The sequence below is a fragment of the Uloborus diversus genome, chromosome 9, assembly GCF_026930045.1.
Source record: "Uloborus diversus isolate 005 chromosome 9, Udiv.v.3.1, whole genome shotgun sequence".
NCBI lineage: Eukaryota > Metazoa > Arthropoda > Arachnida > Araneae > Uloboridae > Uloborus > Uloborus diversus.
This window is the reverse complement of record NC_072739.1, coordinates 62556273-62576436: the sequence shown is the minus strand read 5'-3', so window position 1 is coordinate 62576436 and position 20164 is coordinate 62556273.

Here is a 20164-nt window from a genome sequence, read left to right as displayed (position 1 = left end):
GGGTGCCAGTTGAATACAGTGTTAAGAAATTTAAAAAGTATTTCATTGCTCAAGTTCCAGAACCTTTATATACATGTGCTTATGTTGTAAAAATTTTTAAGAAATCTTTGATGGAAATTTTTTTACCTTCTCCAATAAAGTGAAAATGAAGATTGAAGAAGAACAGATGTTCAAAACGTATGTTAGCCAATCCTCAATAAATGTGGACATTATACCTTTAATTGCAGTGAAATTACAGACAAATAGATTTTTACCCTTATATTAATATATTTTTGTGAAAAAATAAAAAATAAATTCATGTTTTCACTCTGAAATTTTAGTTTAAAACAATACTACCCATTTCACTCCACCCCATGGGGTGGAATGGGTATAAAAACAGACTTTGAAATAATAACTTTTTTATTAAATGATAAAATTATTTCAGTAACTATAACTATGGATATGTGAAATGTATTGATGAAATGCAAAAACTCAGTTGAGGTTTTTTAATTGTTGGATATCAAATTTGAAGAGTGTAATAATGATTTCAAAAATATCCATTTTTATACCCATTCCACCCCACATTCACCCTACTGGTTTCTTGAGTGATTGACGTTCGTTTTCTTTTTTATATTATTAATATTTATAAATTGTTTTCTTCTAATATTAAGTTTCGCTGTGGGGGGGGGGGGGGATGAAAATGAGTTACGAGCGAAAAAGGCTGAATGATTTTAAATAAAAGAAACATGCTAAATTAAAAACCAAAGGACGAAAAAGAGTCTTTAAAAATTTTTTCAACGTGATATATTTTTATTTTTTCAAAATGATTTTGTGCCTCCTTTATACATTTAATTATGTAAATAAATATACACATTGTAAAAATTAATTAAATTGGTCTTATGTGAATCGTTTAATAACCTGCCCAAGAGCAGTATTTTAGCCATGATCCCCCGATGTACAAAATTAAGTAATATAAACAGAGGCGCATCGAACCAAAACTTTTGAGAGGTGAAAATTCTAATTTTACCAAATGATAAAACACGAGCTTACTCGCGTATCATACATCCGTACATAATATTTAATAAGAGGGAATGTTAGGCATCATTAAAAAACAATTAAAAAAAGAAAGAATCTCTTTGTTGCTATCTCCAAACTTGCCAAACCTTCAGCACAATTCGTCGAATAAGGAATTTTTTAGGAGATCACTGTGACCTTTTATCGAGGCACCTTTGAATGTGAAACGTCATCATTTATTCATAAGCTTTACAGTTTAAATTTCGGGAACAATTTTTGCGTGTTTTTGAGTCCAGGAAATTTCGCTTCTTAAATGGGGGAAGGGGCGGCAGATTTCAAATCTGCCTAGGGTGGCATAGTAGCGCTAAATCGACCCTGTTCATGAGCTACTACGCAAACCATTTTCAACACAGATGATTAAATAAAATTATGCATAAAAAATAAGAAAATAAAATCAATTTTTACATATTTGGTGAATTTTCAAGGGCCTGACCGGGAGTCTAAATATGTTTTGATTCCCCAAAAAAATTTTAATACAAAAAACAGATGTCATTACATAACTTTTTGCACCACACAGGCGATTTAAAAGAATTATACATTAGAATATTTTCAATTTTTTTAAAATGTCGAATGGGGAAAAAAAATCTTAAATTTTATTTTCAAGTAGAAAAAAAAAGACTACTCGAAAATGTTGTTACCCCTAAAAATTTGCCGTCCTCATTTGGAAATTCGGCCCTGTTTTTCAGGAGTTATTAGATTTCGCGCACACTATGCATGCAGAGTCATATAGAACTAAATCAAACCCGCAACATATAATTAATATGCGGGATTAACAGTCATTCTTCGACAATGCCCCCCAAATACTTGCAGTTCTTTTCAACATTAATGCAATCGGTAATTTCGATGTAATATTTTGTGCTTTAAGTAGTACTAAAACATAAAACATTTACGTTAAACTAAAAGCATGCATGGGTTTATGCATTTTTTCCTAAAAAAGCTGTAAATTTTACTAGCTGCAAAATGCTGGTATTCAGCATTACGTTTATTACGTCAAGGTAGTTGAATTATCTTTATTTTTATATTATTATTGATTTTTATTTAAATGCATTCTCATTTAAGTTTCAACAATGAAATAATTACAGCAGTTTTTTAATTGCATATCAGATCTCAAATCTATCAATTGCTCTTAAGCAGAAAATGAATTATAAGCATCTAATGTTTTAAAGCTCTTTTTTTGGTTGACATACTGTGCAACTTTTCTTTATAAAGTAAAAACTGTACATAAAAATATAGTTTTGGAATACAAGTGTAAAAAAAAGATAAAAAAGATTTCATCACTTAATCTTGGCACAAATGTCGTATCTACACTTTTTGCGAAAATTGAGTTATTGTCATCAGGTGGTTCTTTCTCACATATTTTACGCGAATACAATATTTTATGGTCATTTGTGGATAGGAAACATTTTTTTTTTAAATTCTGATCTCTTACAGTGTGTGGTACACATTTTTAAAAATTTTTGACAACAGTGCATAAAATGCATAAAACATCATTTTCCCATTCTAAATACATTGAAATATTTTGCAAAAAGATCGTTCTTTTTGATTAAAATGAAGAGTACTTTGTATAAACTATTTTAATGCTTCATTTTGAGCTATATTGAAACATTTTTTAAACAGCCTACTAAAAAGAAATAAAATATTCCATTTCAGGTAAAACACGAACTTATGTTATGTTTATTTATCAAGCCAAACAGACTGAAAACTTTTTGACACTGTAAATGCCTTGAATTGTAATAATTTAATCAGTTTTACAAAACTGTTTCGGTAATGTTTTCTGTAGGTTCTTTCTTTCAAGGATTCTGAGTTATTTATTTTTTTTTTACGAACTTATTTCGTAATTATTTACTTATATATCTTCTTCAAACATAAAAATTAAAACTTTATTAATTTTCCTCCCTTTTCATTATTTATTTAAGGTGTTTAAATAATGATTCGAAAGGGAAAAAAATGGAGTAAATCGGTTCATTAAACAAATAGTTATGAAATCAAGATGCATTTTTGTGCGAACCTCAGAGGGATATTATTTTAAATATTGGAGTTCTTTTTACATTAATAAACTCCTCGGTATCTTGAGCAAAGCAGAGTCCCCTAACCTGATTGTCTTGCCGTCTAGACTCCTGTCAAACGGTGAGGAGGAATAAAAGAGCTTTTTTCGGACTGCGCGTTTTCAATGTTCCTCGGCCTCCTGCCGTTCATGCGTTTTTTTCGCTTCTAAGTTTTTAATTTTATCGCTGATAATCCTGTGAACTTCGCAGTAACCATGGCTAGACTGGGTAAGCGAAATTCGTTTTCTGTACAGGAAAGAGTTTAAGGTATGTTCGGTAATTGGAAAGCGTGCAAAAGTCAATCTTCTCAATTTGCTGGGAATTTTCCCTTCCTAAAAATCTACTCTGTGTGAAAGAGTTGTTATTCCATCAAAAAAGAAAAGAAAAAGAAAACCAACATTTTATTTTTTATACTTTGCTTATTATTAAGCAAAATATAATTGCAGCCAATATTTCACTCCTTTGCCATGATTACTAATAGAAATATCGTGTGAGGGAAGGTGTTCATTATAGAAGTCTTTTGTGGAACTCTGTGTTTCTTTTTAAAAATCTGCTGTTTTTTCTAGACAACCCGTTGATGCGTTAGATCAGCGGTTCCCAATCGGTGGTTCGCGAACTCCGGGGGGTTCGCGAAAAAAACATTGTAATGGCGGAGTTTTAACATGCCTGTTTCAGATGAAATCTCATGTTCAAGCGGTTTCAAGAAAATTATGCTCCTTTTTTATTCGTTTAGGTTTCACACATTCGATACTCTTAGCATGAAAATATTTGCATACTTTCTGACATATTTTACATTTAAAGAATTTAAGCCTGTCATTGCAAAGCGCTTTCATTGAGGATGATAGTCCAGAATAAGTCATGCTGTAAAACTTTACTTGTGAATATAATGTCCTCAGATGAAAGAATTTGAAAGCGTTCATTTCCTCAGAAGTTTTTGATCGGAAAAGTTGATTAAACTTGATGAAAACATTACATGGAGCATATGCAAGCGTCTCGAATACTTTGAAGTTTAGTTTCTTAACTATTTGAGTCCGACGAAGAGTTATCGCTCTTCCTGTGTGTTGAGTGAAAAATACAAAGATGTGATTAAGCTGTTTGTTGCTATGAATTTCTTCAATACATAGACTACAATTTTTTTCCAGCTTTATTGTCGGAAAAGAAAAAGAATGGCTTGCAACCACGCGAAGTATAGAAAATTAATTACTTCAGAAAAATGTCGTGGCTGAAAGTTTGGTAGTGTGAGGTTTTGGAGTAAAAATAAAATCAACGGAATTTAACCATGCAACTTAATTTGCGCTATATTTAATCAAGAAATTTATGAGATTTGTGCAGAAAATTTCACTTGTAATAAGTGAGCTTAAAATATTTGTTTAGTTAAAATTTACCTTTTGCGCAAAAATTAGAGTAAATGCGAAAATTTGAAAAAAAAAATAGACGCTTCGATTATTTTTCAATATACGCATTTTACTCTGCACTTATAGCGTGGTTACAAGAAAAATCTTCAGCAGTCAAACGATTAATGTGCGCAGTATATCCTTATCAAACAGCTAGACTCGTAGTTCTTTCCAAGAAAACTTAAACCTAGAGATCTTTCTCATTTTATCGGAAGAAAAAGTTCATTTAGTTAATCTGAGACCCCTGGATGGTATTTTAAAGATCATTCTTTATTCACTTCTGATTTAGTGATAGAGATAAATATTCCTGCAGGCCGCCTCAAAGTCGGCGAGGGGGTGTACCTGGGCGGAACGGGTGAAGAACGTCGGGAGAGTAATCTCCTGGTAGGGTCACCCAAGGCGTGAAGGCCGTTCCATTTAAAGCCTTTTAGCCATTCCATTTAAAGGCTTTAGTTCCATTATGCTCAGCTAAGGTTTGCAGGCAAAGGAGCAAAGCCAGACTTCTACCCTTGGGTGCTCCGGGTTCCTAGTACTAACAGGGGCTGCTCTCTACCTTCTTCATGACCGGATAACTGTTCGGTATTCAGAAGTGAATTAATCGCCATAAATGAAGAATTAAATACCATCCTTCACGACACTAAATATGGTGACATTTGGATCCTTACTGATAGTCGGAGCTCGATTCAATACCTACAGAACTGGAGCAGTGTGTGCGACCTTGTGGGTATTCAGAATATCACCCATCTCAAAAATCTAACCAAGGGAAGGGAAGTCCACTTTCAGTGGATTCCCTCTCATGTAAACATCCATGGCAATGAAGCCTCAGACATCTTGGCGAAAAGAGGTTGTTCAGAGTTGCCCAACAAGGACTTCACATTAACTTATAAGGAAATTTTCTCTATGAAGAAACAAGGAGACAGGCAAGTCTAGATCACCCCTCCCGCCCATCCCTGGTACTGCAGGAAGAACCCGGGAGGCTCGTTAGATTTCGAGGGTGACAGACATGATCAAACGGTCGTCTCGAGACTCATTAAGTGGTTATCTGAAGAACATGATTTTCGACTCTGTGTGTAAGATCTTCTCTTTGTGCAGCAAATGCAATCTGAAACCGGCATCCCCCGACCACATCCTTGATTGTTTGGGGTTCACTCTGGCAGATGTCTGTGCTAGCCCACTACTGGTGCTTGACTTCGCTAGGGTTCATGGCATCATGAATGTGATCTAGCTGTCGCTGGATCAATGAAGGATTGTAAACAACAACAACAACAACAGATAAATATACCCTTGTGTTAGAAAAATTTCAGTCAAACTTTGAGCCTCTTTGTACCACAAATATTCCATTAAAAATATTTTTCAAAGTTGATTAAAGCTCAACACCAAATAATCACTGTGTTTATTTTTTGGTGAATTCGTTTTGTATTCATGTTTTATGATCATTTCAGTTCGTAGCAATATTTGTAATTCTGTATTTTGCAATTATGTTTTCGTTCTTGTTATAAAGTATAATCAAGGAGTAAAGCAGTATCAAACTAAAAAAAATTCCCAAGTGTCATCCGCAAGTGCATAGTTTACTGATTCATGGATAAGTGTTTTTTTTTTTTTTTTTTTTTTCAATTTATACAGTTAGTTTTTGAGTTATGCCGATTTAAAAATGGCTCTAAAAGTAGCGCTCATTGAGAAATACAGTAAGCATTTCACACACGTTTTCGAAACAAAGTAAATAGAAGCAAAGTAGAGTTCCTTACACTGAATGGAAATGTCTCTATTTTTTTCTCTTTCCTTTTATAGTGCAAGATAGTTTTTTTTTACTAATTCATTTACTATATCACGCCTACTGGAAATGAATAAAATATAAAATTTCTGAAAATGGTGTTAAAAGTTTTAAAAGGTAACGTATTTCAAACTAATTTTTAGCCTATCTTTCTCGTAAAAGTTTTCTTTTTTTTTTTGTTTAAGAAAATTAATGAAATGAATAAAGTTTTTCATCTACTGTAAAAACAACCATAAAAACACAAAGGAAATTCTCAAAATAAATAAATTGAATGATGGGGGAGGGGGGGGGGGACTTTAGAACGAAGAACTGCAATTTTTCCTCCCAAATTTGGGTGTTTAAACCTTGTTTATAGTTTTACTTTTCAGCAAAAGGTTTTTCTTTTTATTTTTTTTCAAATTCGATTGTTGAATAACAGAGAAAATTTTAGAAATTCTAAACATTTTTAATACTATGTGTTCGGAATTCGAAAAAAGTTCTTTGTGAAATCCGGACTGTAATTTTCCATCGACTTCACAAGTTAGAGGCTGGCTGATTTTAGAGAAGTGCATTCATTGCGCACATAATTTTTTTGCGTGTAAAAGCGGTTGGTGAAATAGAAAAAGTGTTAATATTGTTTTATCGGACAGAGAAAAAAAAAATGGTTTTGATAAAATAATTTTGATTATTTTATCAAACATTAACAATTATTTTATCAAATTATCCTCTACCCTCCAATATAAATGCAATAAGGCATGTTGAAGAGTCGAAATCTCTCGTGGAATAGAGACATATAGGAAGAAAACGCCAAAATTCTAAATAGTCGGGGGGCTACGGAGAAGAAACTGCAAATTGTGATAAAATTATGAAACTCGGCATGCTTGTAGAAATTGTATAAAAAAAAGTTTTAGGAAGGGGAGGCATTCCAGAATCCTCCCCAAAACTCCCCCCTGGCAGCCATTTTTGGTCCAAAACTAAAAACGGCGATCCTTTTTAAATTTTCGTTATTATAATTTTTTAAATCATTGGTGGTGTCATTCCATGGATGTTTATTACATTTTTTACTATTGAAAACTCTAAAAAATGTTTAATTTCAGAAATAACTTCACAAAAAGTGGTTTTTTAAAAAAAAATCGATATTTTTAAATTGTGAGCTCCCTGAAGTGAATTTTCCCCCCATAACAGAATTACAGGTTTCTGAATTTGAAGATACATTACATTAGTGTTATATCAAAGTAAGGTTCCAGTTATCCGAACTCTAATTGCCCGAACTGTCCAATTATCCGGTCATGATGCCCCTCCTTTTAAATGACTGAGCACGCATAATTGAAGCTATTTGCGAAGAGTATAATAGAATAAGGACTTGAAGAAAAAAGGGAGAAATTAATTTCAAGACAACATAATTATAATAGAAAGAAATTTAAAGTTGAATTTTAAATTTCTGTTCATTATTATTATTACTATTGTTGCTGTTGTTAATTCTCCGTCACCCAATTAATCATCAGTAAGCTTTTTCTCATTTTATATATAAAAATAAATAAATAAATAAATACATAAAAAAAACATTTATATAAACAAATTCAAGTTTTGGAGCACCGTATTAAATCTGGTGCTTTTAAAATTAAAGTTTATTAGATCATAGATTTCAACCAACTTTAGTATCTTTGCTGAAACTTTGAAGGAGTTGATTTTGTGTGTGTGTGGTTTTTTTTCATTTTATTGCTATGCATATACTTTAGTAACTATGCTGGATGGTTACCAGTTATTATTCAAAATCTTTTTCTTTAACCCACAAACCTTCCAGACGTACACAAAGCCTTTGAAAAAGTAACGTTTGTTGTAAAAAAGACAATGAACGTGTTTTTTGTAATTGAATAGGACCATGCTTAGCAAAACAATGCGATAGTGAAAGGAGATGGTGGGACTATTGATCTTTCACAGATCCAACTGCGTTAAGAAGATGGGAGTTGGCTGGTCTTCAAATTATCGATTTAATTACACAGTTTGAAAAAGTTACCTCTGCTGATTTAAAGAAATGCTGTATATGCGCAATGAAGAAATGTTAAGTTTCCAAATCATGTTTTCAAGAAAGGTCTTGAAGAGAAATAGCTAAACATGAGAAACCATTTTTAGAGTCATCGAAAGAATTGTTCTCATTGGAGACGAATGTAGCAGTGGACGAAGAATATGTGGAGCAACTGATAAAGATTGGGCAAGTTGAGGAAAAAAAACAGTGCAACAAATTTATAGAGAAAAGAGTTGTGACTCAAAAGTCACTTTATGTTCACGGGTAGAAAAACAATAACTTTTTAGCATTTCATTTTTCCAGAAAAATCAGTTAAGTCTGCTCTTTTACTGAAAAGATTAAAATCCGTTACAGATTCGTTTTCAAAATTTTCATTATTCGCAATACCGTAAATTTCAACCTAGTTGAATTTCTCCTCTATGAAAATCAACCTCACCCTCCATCGATTTCAATAAATGGAGCTCTTTGAACGGGAAATAAGTCTGGTCAATAACATTCTTGCTCAGTGAGTTAAATTATAGTATTCCTACTGATAAAAACAACTCGAGAGAAGAAGAAAACGAGTTAAGATGGGATGATGAAGATGCAAATGATGAATGGTAATTTTAAAATAAATGCAATGGAGATACATTGTGACGCCATTGTCTATGATAGTTCTTTCATCGTTCACATAAAACGACCTAGGACAGAAAATTTTTCGGTGGAGTATCGGCATTCTTTTCAAGATACAACAAGTAAGACATATAAGAGGAATAAGAGAAAGATATCATTTTAGAGAAAATGGTTTGCTTTCTAAGAACTGGTTCAGTTTCTACGAAACGCAGATAAGACAGAATTGTTTTCCATGATTGCACTAGCTATATGATCTTATGTTTGCTCTTAATGATGTGACGGTGATTTTCATCGAATAAGACATCTCTAGTGTCATAAATGAAGCTAATTTCTGGATCTTCGTTCATGTTTTGCATGCTACAATAAGAGGACACATGAGCATATTCGTTGGAACTGTTGACAACGATGCTTCCATCAGCTGTACAAAAAGGGTATAAAGAAGATTTTGGAGCTGGAACACACTTTCGATTTATACTAGTCTAAGACTTAGCGTACAAATTCGGTCATCAAAAATCAGTTGTTCTAAGAGAATTCCACTCATTCTCAGCGGAACTCTCATGGTTACCTCTTTTCTTGCAGGTCGGAAAAAAGGGACGATGTGTAAATGATGAAAGACTATCCCGATGTTATTGATGTATTTTCATATATATATCCTAACCTAAAAAATGCACACCTAATTAAAAATTTCAAATATCTTAGCGATTCATTAATCTTTGCTACTACTCGCCTGCATGCAACTTGCCGTCCGTAAATGAAGCTGGAAACTTTTTCCACCAGCGAACAATGATCAATTAATAACTTACCACCCACAGCTGAAGCCCTAAAGCAAGTTATTTAGTGCTCATCAAGGTGGACATCAGTGGGGCAGTATGTCCAAAAATTTAGCCTTAACTTCAATTTATGATTGGGGTTTTACAGTAACTGATGAAAAGCACGTTCTTATTTGTTTGCGTTTGCCCGAAGTTTCAAGTTCTTGCTGAAAGCGAATTTACGTTATGCAAGTGTAAAAAAAAACTCCTCTCAAATAACTTGTGGGTGCTTCAAAAATGGACTTACCTAAACACCTATGTGTAAATACTGCAATGGAAAATGTTATGCACTTGTGTAAATTACTTGTAAATTCAAACGTTTTAAATTGCCTTCTATATAATCGTTGTATGCATCACTTAAACAGATTTGTATTTCCATTTAGTTGTAGTTTTTGTAACAGTGAATTATATTTCAATAAATAACAATTTTATTAATAGTAAAAATATTGCTAGCTTTATTAACGTAGCACTAAACTTCTTAATACGCCGTAGTAATTAAATATTTCTTCCTCTTACATCGTTTAAAACATAGAACAAACGCCTCAAATCGTCTAATGAGAAAAAACTTGAAATTTGTTTGAAAGCGTTTGATAATAATAAAGATTGGAGTTCTGTAAAAATAACGTCCGTGCACCCTCCCCCTTATTTCAAGTGCACATATGACTGATAAAACTGCAGAATGTGAGTGAAACTTCCAAAAAATTGCGTACTTCATTTCCAAGTGTTTGAAAAGTTTTTTTTTTTTTTTCTCCCACCGATAATGAAAATTGATTTCGTTTTAACTAATCAAAGTGCTGCATTTATTCTTAAACAACAATTCAAATGTTTGTTTCAAGTTTTGAAAAATTACTAGCTTCGTTTATGGTTTTCAATTTCTCGTTTTATTCTTAGTTTTGTAATCAATTTTTAATAGTAAACTTTAAAACATAGGCTCAGATTTTCTGATGTTTCGGATTTCTGGGGTTCGGATTATTGGGTTCTATTGTAAATGAATTGATTTTCCATTAAACAGTGCTTTAAAATGCATAAAAAAACATTTCTCAAACGACCCCTCAAGAAATGTTAAAGACTTTGATTAATTAAAGTTTTGTTTAAAAAAAATCAAGTTTTTAAAATTAATTTTAAAATTATGAGGTTTAGAGATATTTTGATGACTTTTTACGCTTTAGTAAGCATAATAGAACTCCCAAAAGAAGATACAGTGGGTATTTCTCAAAGAATAAAAAAGAGAAGTAGTTTTAGATTTTTTACCAAAAATGGCTGCCAGGGAGGTTTTGGGGGGGGGGGGGGGCGGATTTTGAATTGCCTCTCCCTCCAAAAATGTTTGTTAGTACATTGTCTACATGCATGCCAAGTTTCATGATTTTATCACAAAATGCAGTTTTCGGCTATATTTTCTACCATAGTCCCCTCTACTAAAAGGTCGTAGTCACGGTACACGCCGCACAGCGGAGTATTTGACTGAAAATCCCTGAACTCCAAAACTAGTTGGAAATTTTCACTCTTCTGAAGGCAACTCCCTTCTGTGTGTTTGTGCGCTATACGGCGAAGCTATTCCACTTAAAGACACGAAACTTTGTATACAAGTTGTCTGAAAGCCTGATGTTACTATTTGAAGCTCGATTTTTAAAATTTGAATTAAAAAAAGGAAATATTTAATGTTTTATCCACGATCTAGACTTTTGCATGTTTACGACCATAAAAACGATCCTAGTGAACGTAGAAAAAAAAAAAAAAAAACAATGCATCACACAATAGGAAAAATAATTTTCTTTGAAAATATGATTTGTTTGAAGTTTTAACGTAATTAACCGAATTTCTAGGAATTTACAAAGGGAGGTCACTTTTTCGACTTTTGTCAATTATTCAATCAAATGATGTGAACTAAAATTCCTGCATCCGGTATTCTAATAATGTTATGGCTCTGAAACTTTTTAAGGAAATAATATAAACACCTTATCTTTATTTAAAGCAAAAAACGGTTAAGTTATGTTGTTTCACTGATTTATAATGAATTTTTTTTTAATGAGTTGAAATAAAAATTTTCAATAATTTTCACTCGATCCGAAATGGATGCAGCAGTTAGCTGTTTGCCAATAACGCTTTAACAAGTGATAAGTAAACATGTTTAATGCGATATGGCTGTTTTTCCCCCATCATTTTCCTCGAAGACGTGTAATTAAGAAAAAAAAAATAAATAAAAAAAGCGGTTAAAAAATCCTAGTGTTCTGTACAAAACACTAATTTGAAACCAAAAAAAAAGCAATTTTATTCTTTTCGTTTGGTTTCAATCATTAAAACCCTGAATTAATCATGCACAAAAGGAATTGAAGACAAGGGTTTCGGAGTGACAAAGTACCTTTTATCTATTGTAAAAAAAAAAAAGAAAAAGAAAGAAAAATGAACTAGGAAGTTATTACTGTAAAAAGACTCGAAAATGGATATTCAAAAGCTCTTTGTTTTTGAATTTTATATATTGTACATATACCCGTACCTCGTGTTGATTCTTAGTTTTACATAGCGTCATGTGTCCCGTTAAAAATTGTGTGAACAAAAACTTGGAACTAAAATTTAATACAACTTCAATTTCACAATGAGTAGGTAAAATGTCTTAAATGTGGATAAGCTCGCTAACGTTAGGAGAAAATTACAAATATACTACGTATAAGGGGGAAAAGATCCCCCCCCCCTTCCCCCGGCACATGATTTGCAACAATAATCTGAAAAAATATAAATATTTATTTATTTTATTTAAAATCTATCCCAATTTTAAGGAAGAAAAAATTTTCTTAGCGAGATCACAAAGTAATATAATTTATTACCTCATTAACGTACATGAGAAAATTAACATAATTAAGCGCAAACACATGTTTTAGGGGTGCAATGAATTCCTTTAGCGAAGCATAAAGGCTAGCATTTTCAAAATTAATTCGATGATTCTCATTCCATAGCTTACACTTTTATACATTCATGAAGCGATTTCTCGTAACCCTGAAACTCGTGTCGGAAATTTTATTGATGTTTGTGCGCTTAAATATGTTGATTTTTTCATTCAGTAGTACGTTTGATAACTTTTTACAAATTTATTAAATCTTTGTAGGTAAATTCAGTTTAAAATCATGACTTGTCACAAAACGATCGGATTATGCAATTTTTTAAAAAAAATCATTAAAAAAAGGGCAGTTGTAGGCGGAAGATTTTTTAGCAGAAATTAGCACTAGGGACTTTGCCAAATACGATGCAGCTTTCAAAACAGCCCGACCGAGCCTGACACCCGTTTAAAAAGCTTTCTCTAGTTATAAATTAAGGCGAAAAGCCTTTAAAAATCTTCCGTACCAAGTTTTCTTTATTTTTTTTACAAGAACAAAATAAAAATATTTACTTTAATTTATAATTAGCACAAAGCCCGGACATTTCTTTATCACGTAAAATTCATTTGGGTCAATTCCATTCATTTATAAAGCCACAAAAAAATCTACATTGAAACGTAATAATTAAGCTGAAACTTAACAAAAAAGCGAAAATTCTTATAGAAATCTCATCTTTTACCGAGGCTATGAGTAATTGTACGTGACTCAGGTTTTCAAAACAGGTGCCGATCGATGCACCAGTAAGTCAACTATCATAGAATAAATTTTCATAAAAATCGGGTAAATTTTTAATTTTGGACTTTTGGCTAGGATTTTCAGTCAAATACTCCATTGTGCGCCGGTGAAATTAAATGATGTTTAATTATATGATGTTTCCCTCGGGAGATAAAACCTGTCGCCCTTACTCCTGCTTCAGCGCATTCAATAACGAATGAATGGAAGGCTTCGTCTATCTCTCAATAGTCTAAGGTTGATATGTGCTGTTGAGGATGCTAAGGCAGCCCGGTTATGACATCCTCAGACTGCAATTTCTTTCTTATTAGAACTCATCCGTCTGGATTAGTGAATAACCGAGCTGGAGGTAGATGCCATCTCATTGAAGCTGAGTGCCAGCAAACTGGTACATAAAGAAAGTTTATCTCACCAGCGAGGGCCCGTAGCATGATGCTGTTCGACTCGTGAATTTAAGCTCGGTTATTCACTAATCCAGACTGATGAGTTCTTATAAGAACGAAACAGCAGTCTCAGGAAGTGATTACCGGGCTGTCTGGTATATTGCATGTAATCCATTAATAGTTCGTTATATATGGGTTTGACTTTATTTTTATAGGATTGAAGAATTGACTCAGCACTATTGCACTTATCTTAAAATCATGCAACAAAAACTTCTTTATTACTAATAATAAATCTGAAAGTCTCTCTGTCTGTGGGATATCTGGATCTCGGTGACGCGCATAGCGCCTAGACCGTTCAGCCGATTTTCATGAAATTTGGCACTCAGTTTGTAGCATGGGGGTGTGCACCTCGAAGCGATTTTTGGAAAATTCGATTTTGTTCTTTTTCTATTCCAATTTTAAAAACATTTTCCCGAGCAAAATTATCAAAACGATAATTTGGAAAAGTAAATTACCAAATTATCGTAACGTGGAACCGTAAAAAAAACCGTTTTGCCCATTTCTGTACTTGTATTGTTGTTTTTATATTTTAATCTTAAAATGTTCACCAACTGGTAGGGGGGTTCAGGGGTTCTCTCAAGAAAAATTTTGAAATTGTAGTACTAAGAACTGTTCTACGCGGTCTCTGATAAGGTTACACGGGGAGAAAAGGTTCGGGGGGGGGGGGATCTTCGATAAAAATTTTTAGAAATTGAAGTTTTAAAAAGCGATAGTTGTTGACTGTAAGGTAAGAAATGGGACTTTTTGGGGCTTACCCCGATAGATTTTTTTTTTTTTTTTTGTATAATAGATCTAAATCGATCACCCCTCCGCCCGATATTTCGGAATTGAAGTTCCAAAAACGCAGTTACAGACAAACTTTGATGATGTTACGAACAGTGGAGTTCTGGGGCTCTTCCCAAAAAATATTTCGAAACTGAAGTCTCAGGAAACGAAGTTTTTAAGCAATATTAGTGACGAAGAATTAAACGCTCTCCTCCCTCTCAGATTTTTCGAAATTGTAATGTTTTTCATTTTTAGATTTCCAACGAGAGCATTCGGGCCCTTGTCTGGAAATTTTCGTAATTGTCGTCTTAAAAACGTGATTGTAGACCATATTCGTTAGGGGTAAGGCTATTTTTCAAATTTGAAGCTCCAAAAAAGCAATATTAAACGACTCTCGACGTTTTCAGAATGCGAGGTGTCAGGTAGTCCTCCCCTGGAAATTTTTCGAAATTGAAGACCTGAAAATGAAATTTGAGGATCGCTTAAAAGGTTTTGGTGGGGGAAAGGATACTTTTAGAGCATAGCATTATGAAGACTTTCTTATTTTTAAACCGAATAGGAAAAATGAAGAAAAAAAAAGGAAGGAGGATAAAAGAAATAGGAGGTGCGAGATGTAATTAACTGATCAATAATCCGCCACGATTGAAAATTTTCCAGGTTCTTTTCACTAGAAATTTAGATTATTTTCGCGATATTTTCCCCCTCTTATTAAAATAATTTCGTTTTCCCCAGGTAAGTTCTATTCTTCCCTTTAATTATAATAAATGTTTTTAAAAACATTCTAATCTGCCCTCTGTGGCGGTCCCCCCCCCCCCCCCTCTGGTTGCGCCACTAAATTGTGGAAGCTTTGCATATAATGATACTCTACACCAAATAAATACAAAAGACAGTTTAAACAGGTTTGTGTTCAAAAAGACTTCTTTAAAAGATTAGTACTGGAAAACAAATGAAAAATTTTACTCCACTCTTGTTTTAAAAAATTTTAGGTACACGTGGGATTTTTTTGAGGAGAGGGGAACATTTCCCCAGTTCCCTTCCGAGGATCCGCTACCGTTATTGTCTAATCGCTTTTCCTGAAGCCTTTCGTCAAGGTCTAAAAAACAAAAAACAAAAAAGTCCTGTACTCTGTTTTCTGAACAGTCTTAGGATCATTTGGGATTTTTTTGAAGGAAAAGGGGAACATTCCCTAGTTCCCCTCCTGGGATCCGCTTTTGCAATTTTCTCTTCACTTTCCTTGTGCCTTTCTTCAAGCTCAAGTTCTAAAGAACAGAATAATTTTGCTGTACTCTGTTGTGAAAATTTTTAGGTACACATGAGATTTTGGGGAGATTGAAACATTCCTCCAGTTTCCCTCCGTTTACCCGCTTTTGCTATTTACTAATCGCTTTTCTTCAAGTCTTTCGTCTTTTTCGTCTTTCTTCAAGTTCAAGTTCTATAAAACAGAAGAATTTTCCTGCACTCTGTTATGAATTTTTTTAGGTATCTCTGAGATTTCGGGGGGGGGGGGAGCATTCCCCCTGTTCCCTTTCGTGGATCCACTTCTGCTGTTGTCTAATTGCTTTTCCTGGTTCCTTAGTTCACGTTCTAAAAAACGGAAATTTTTTCCTGTACTCTGTTTTCTGAACAGTTTTAGGTATTACTGGGATTTTTTTTTTTTTTTAAAGGGAGATGGGGATGGGAGAACTTCCCGCAGTTATCCCCTCTTTGGATCCGCTTTTACAGTTCTCTTTTCGTTTTTCCTGGTGCCTTTCTTCATATTCAAGTTTTAAAAAACGGAGGATTTTTCCTGTATTCTATTCTGAAAAATTTTAGGTACACTTTGCATTTTGGAGGGGGAACGTTCCCCCAGTTCCCCTCCCGTGGATCCGCACCTGTGCAGATCATCTACAACTGAGTGCTTCTCCAAAAACCTGACATTTTCAATCAAAAATATTTTTTAAATAAAAATGATTCAAAAAATCTGAAAACTTATTATGGGGAAAATAGAGGGAACTCACTTTAACTATCCTATGCCCCTCAAAACTGGGGGTCAAATTTTCACACACCAGGAGAGTGACAAGCAGTACGTTTCTTCGAAGGTTATCAAAAATTTAATTATAGTAATAGGAAGTAACTGTAACCGAAACCAAAAAGCATGTTATTGCATGACAAAACAAAATCTATGTAAAACCTCCCTTAACAGACACTCCCTAATAACGAACATTTCTTCGAGTCCCGGTCCCTTTATATAGGTTTTTCCATATATTTGCTCTGAATATCTTACATCCCTAATAATAGACAGTTTTTTTAAGAAAAAAAAATTCAATTGATATGCTAAAATTCTAAACCAGGAAATTAATAACTATTTTCTCATTGAGTTCTAGTGTTAGTTATTTCGAATTCTCTAGTTTGGAAAAGTATTTACCAAATTCTAGAAAGTTGTATGCTAATTTATCTAAGTTATAAATTTAAAGCAACTTCATTTACTTATTCGAGCAACATTAAAATTTAAAAAATGTATAACCAAGAAATCTAATTTTTAAAGTTCGTCTTGCTACATTTTTTATTTATCGTTTGCTAAATTCAGTTTTTTTTTTTAAATCATTCCCTTATTTTCTAAATAATGGTTTTGAAATAAATTCTATTCTACTAAATGTACTACAAGTGCGTTATAAATAATACTAGGAGAGTTTTTTTTTCCTCCCAGGAGAGTGACTTTTTTTTTTTTTTTTTTTTTTGCTCCTGGACAATAACATTTTCCTTGTAATTTGCTTGTTACGTAGGCCCAGGATTATAATTAAGGTAAATAATATTATTTTTCTATTTCAACCTCTCAATTCGACTACACATTATGGGGAGAAATTTTTTTTTCGTCTCTTTAACATAGAAATGTTGTCCAGAAGAATTACAGCAAAAATATGTTACATACCCATTTATGAACTTCAAAGTTTTAGTAAGAGCAACAGACAGATCATATTAACAAAATACTCAAAGAATTCAACAAAATGGCAGATTAAAATTCCTTTTTTTAAATCGATAATAATTGATCTTATTCCTAGAACTGGAGAAAGACATGAAAACCTGCAGAAAAACTTAAAAATGATGTTCCTCGATTATTTAAATAATTAAATTTACTTAAAGAATGTTATTTTACACCTTTAAGTATACGTAATTTAGTACTACAAATTAAGTTTGTGATATGTTGATGTAAAATTTTTAGATAATTTAAGTGTATCGTAAAACCGTACAACTTTAGACAACTTTATATGTGAATTTTTCTTCATATTTTCAGCATTATTTGCCAAAAAAGGTTGAGCATTTAACCAAGGGCGTTCAAATGGGGGGGGGGGGGCAAGAGGGGCTCAAGCCCCTTTTGAAATTAGAACTTCTTTGCTTTTAGTACTTTTTTATTTGCGCAAATGTAAAATCATTTCTTCTCCAGCAATTAATGAATAAGTTATTAAAAATGCCAAATTTTAATAACTCCATTCTGTACTGAAATTGGTTTCTATGGGGAAAATATCCTGCTAAACCATGAGGAAAATATCTGAGCCCCCCCCCCCTTAAAATTTTGCATATGTGCGCCCTTGCATTTAACCGTACACTACCATACATTTCAGCTGTAGTGTGACGTTTCGAAAAAAAAATTCTAAATTACACACAAAGGTAGGGGGAATATTTTGTATATCGGTATAAAGTTTGCACATGGTGGGGACAACTTTAGACCACCTCATATTTTCCTTGATATGCACCGCTAAACTACTCCGGTCTAAAGTTACAATGCATAGATCGTTCTGTTCCAATCTTCCAATCTCGTACACTGCAAAAATTGCAAAAAAAAAAAAAAAAAATTGTACTTACTTTTTCCGATTTATAAATTGTTTTATACTTTTTGAGTCAATATCAGGTTCTCTTAAATAAAATCAATTGTGAAAAATACAATTGTTCATTCAGATACATAAATATGAACGTTAGATAGTATGAAAAGCAATTATTAGGTACCTACTGATGGATTTTATTATTTTTTTTACCAGAGCATTTTTGTTTATAATTTTTTATAAGGACTTGGTTCAAATTTTTGTCCCAATTGAGTAGGTTTTTTCGTTGTTGCTCTAATCCTTTTTTTTCTTTTTTTTGTATCAAATGACATCCGGGAGATGAGGCCAACACCAAAATTTACCCTTTTTTGTTTTCCTTGTTGAAATTTGGTTGTTCCTATTTCGTGGATCACCTTTTCCATCAAATCAGGCGAATAGTTGAAGTAAGGACGGCCGCCTATCTTCTTTCTTTTCCCTGGATTAATGTCTAAAACCAAAGAAAACTCAAAAACTAAAAAAACTGCTCAAGACTATACAAAATTGTTCACAAAATATTGACAAACGATAGTAAAAATGGGAGGTCTAAAGTTGCAACTCGAATTCCCGGATTTTATTTACTTCGAAACGATAGGTAAACAAAACAACATCAGGATTCGCCAATAAGGCTAAATCATCTTAAATATCTAAGTAATAAAGTAATAAACTTACATCCGGAGAATTCAATCGGCAAATATAGGTTTCGAAGGAGACTTTGAGAGCTGAAGCAAAAATTTCAAAAATCCTCCCAACACCCAAATGAATGTTGACACGAGAATGATAACACTGGAGCTTGGGGTAAACAACATGAACTTCTCTGGACAACACGTGCGAACCGACTGATTTTTTTTAAGTCTTTAGCTTTGCTCCAACGACCACTACATGGCACATACTACCAGATTCCTTCAATAGTCTAAAGTTGCAACCCTGGTCTAATGTTGTACGGTTTTACGGTATTTGAGAGACGAATGAGGACACGCCAAAAGAGTGACTTTCTGGGTGTTCAAAAAATTTTGTTGGGAGAAATAAATGAGTTATTGTTTTAATAAGAATGGAATAACATCGCAAAAAATATTTCCAACTATTAAAAAAAAAAATCTAGATCAAACAATCCTTGTGTTCAGCTCCTAGGACATAATATTGTTAGGATTTCGGAGAATCACTTAACTGCGTGTTTGAAATTTTAGGTTCAAAAAATTGTCGGGCCCATAACCTCTCCTCTCACGAACAGTGCAAAGACATTCTAAAACTGGGCTTTTGAAACTAGTTTCGGAAAAATTCCGGGAAGAGACTATCAGAAAACTCCTCCATTCAATTTCGAAATCCTTTCAGATTCCTATTTCAAAACATTTCCGGAGGAGGGCCTCCAAATCTCTTTTCCCCAAATACCATCAAAGATTGTTTGAAACTGCGTTTTTAGAACTACAATTTCGAAAATTTTCCGATAGAGATCCCTAACTTTCAACCTAGTTTCAACTTCGAAAATATACGAGCGAGGGCTCTCGAACTCACCCCCTCTCCCCCCAACACACGCACACACACACTAGTTTAAAGATTGTCCAAAACGGCGTTTATAAAACTATAATTTCGGAAACTTCCTGGGGGAGAAATCCCCCAGCTCCCTATGTCTAACATTTCAGTCTTGCAATGACAACCTCTTAAACCAGAAGCTGAAATCTTTCTCGCCCTCTCTCTCTCTCTCTGTTAAAATTGGTTAAAAATTGACGTACCACCAAACTCATACACTCCCCTTGTTTTGACCTTGCGACCTGCATTCATTTTATTGCTCTTTTTCCTACCATTTTCAAACACCCCTTAAACTTGCAAGATTG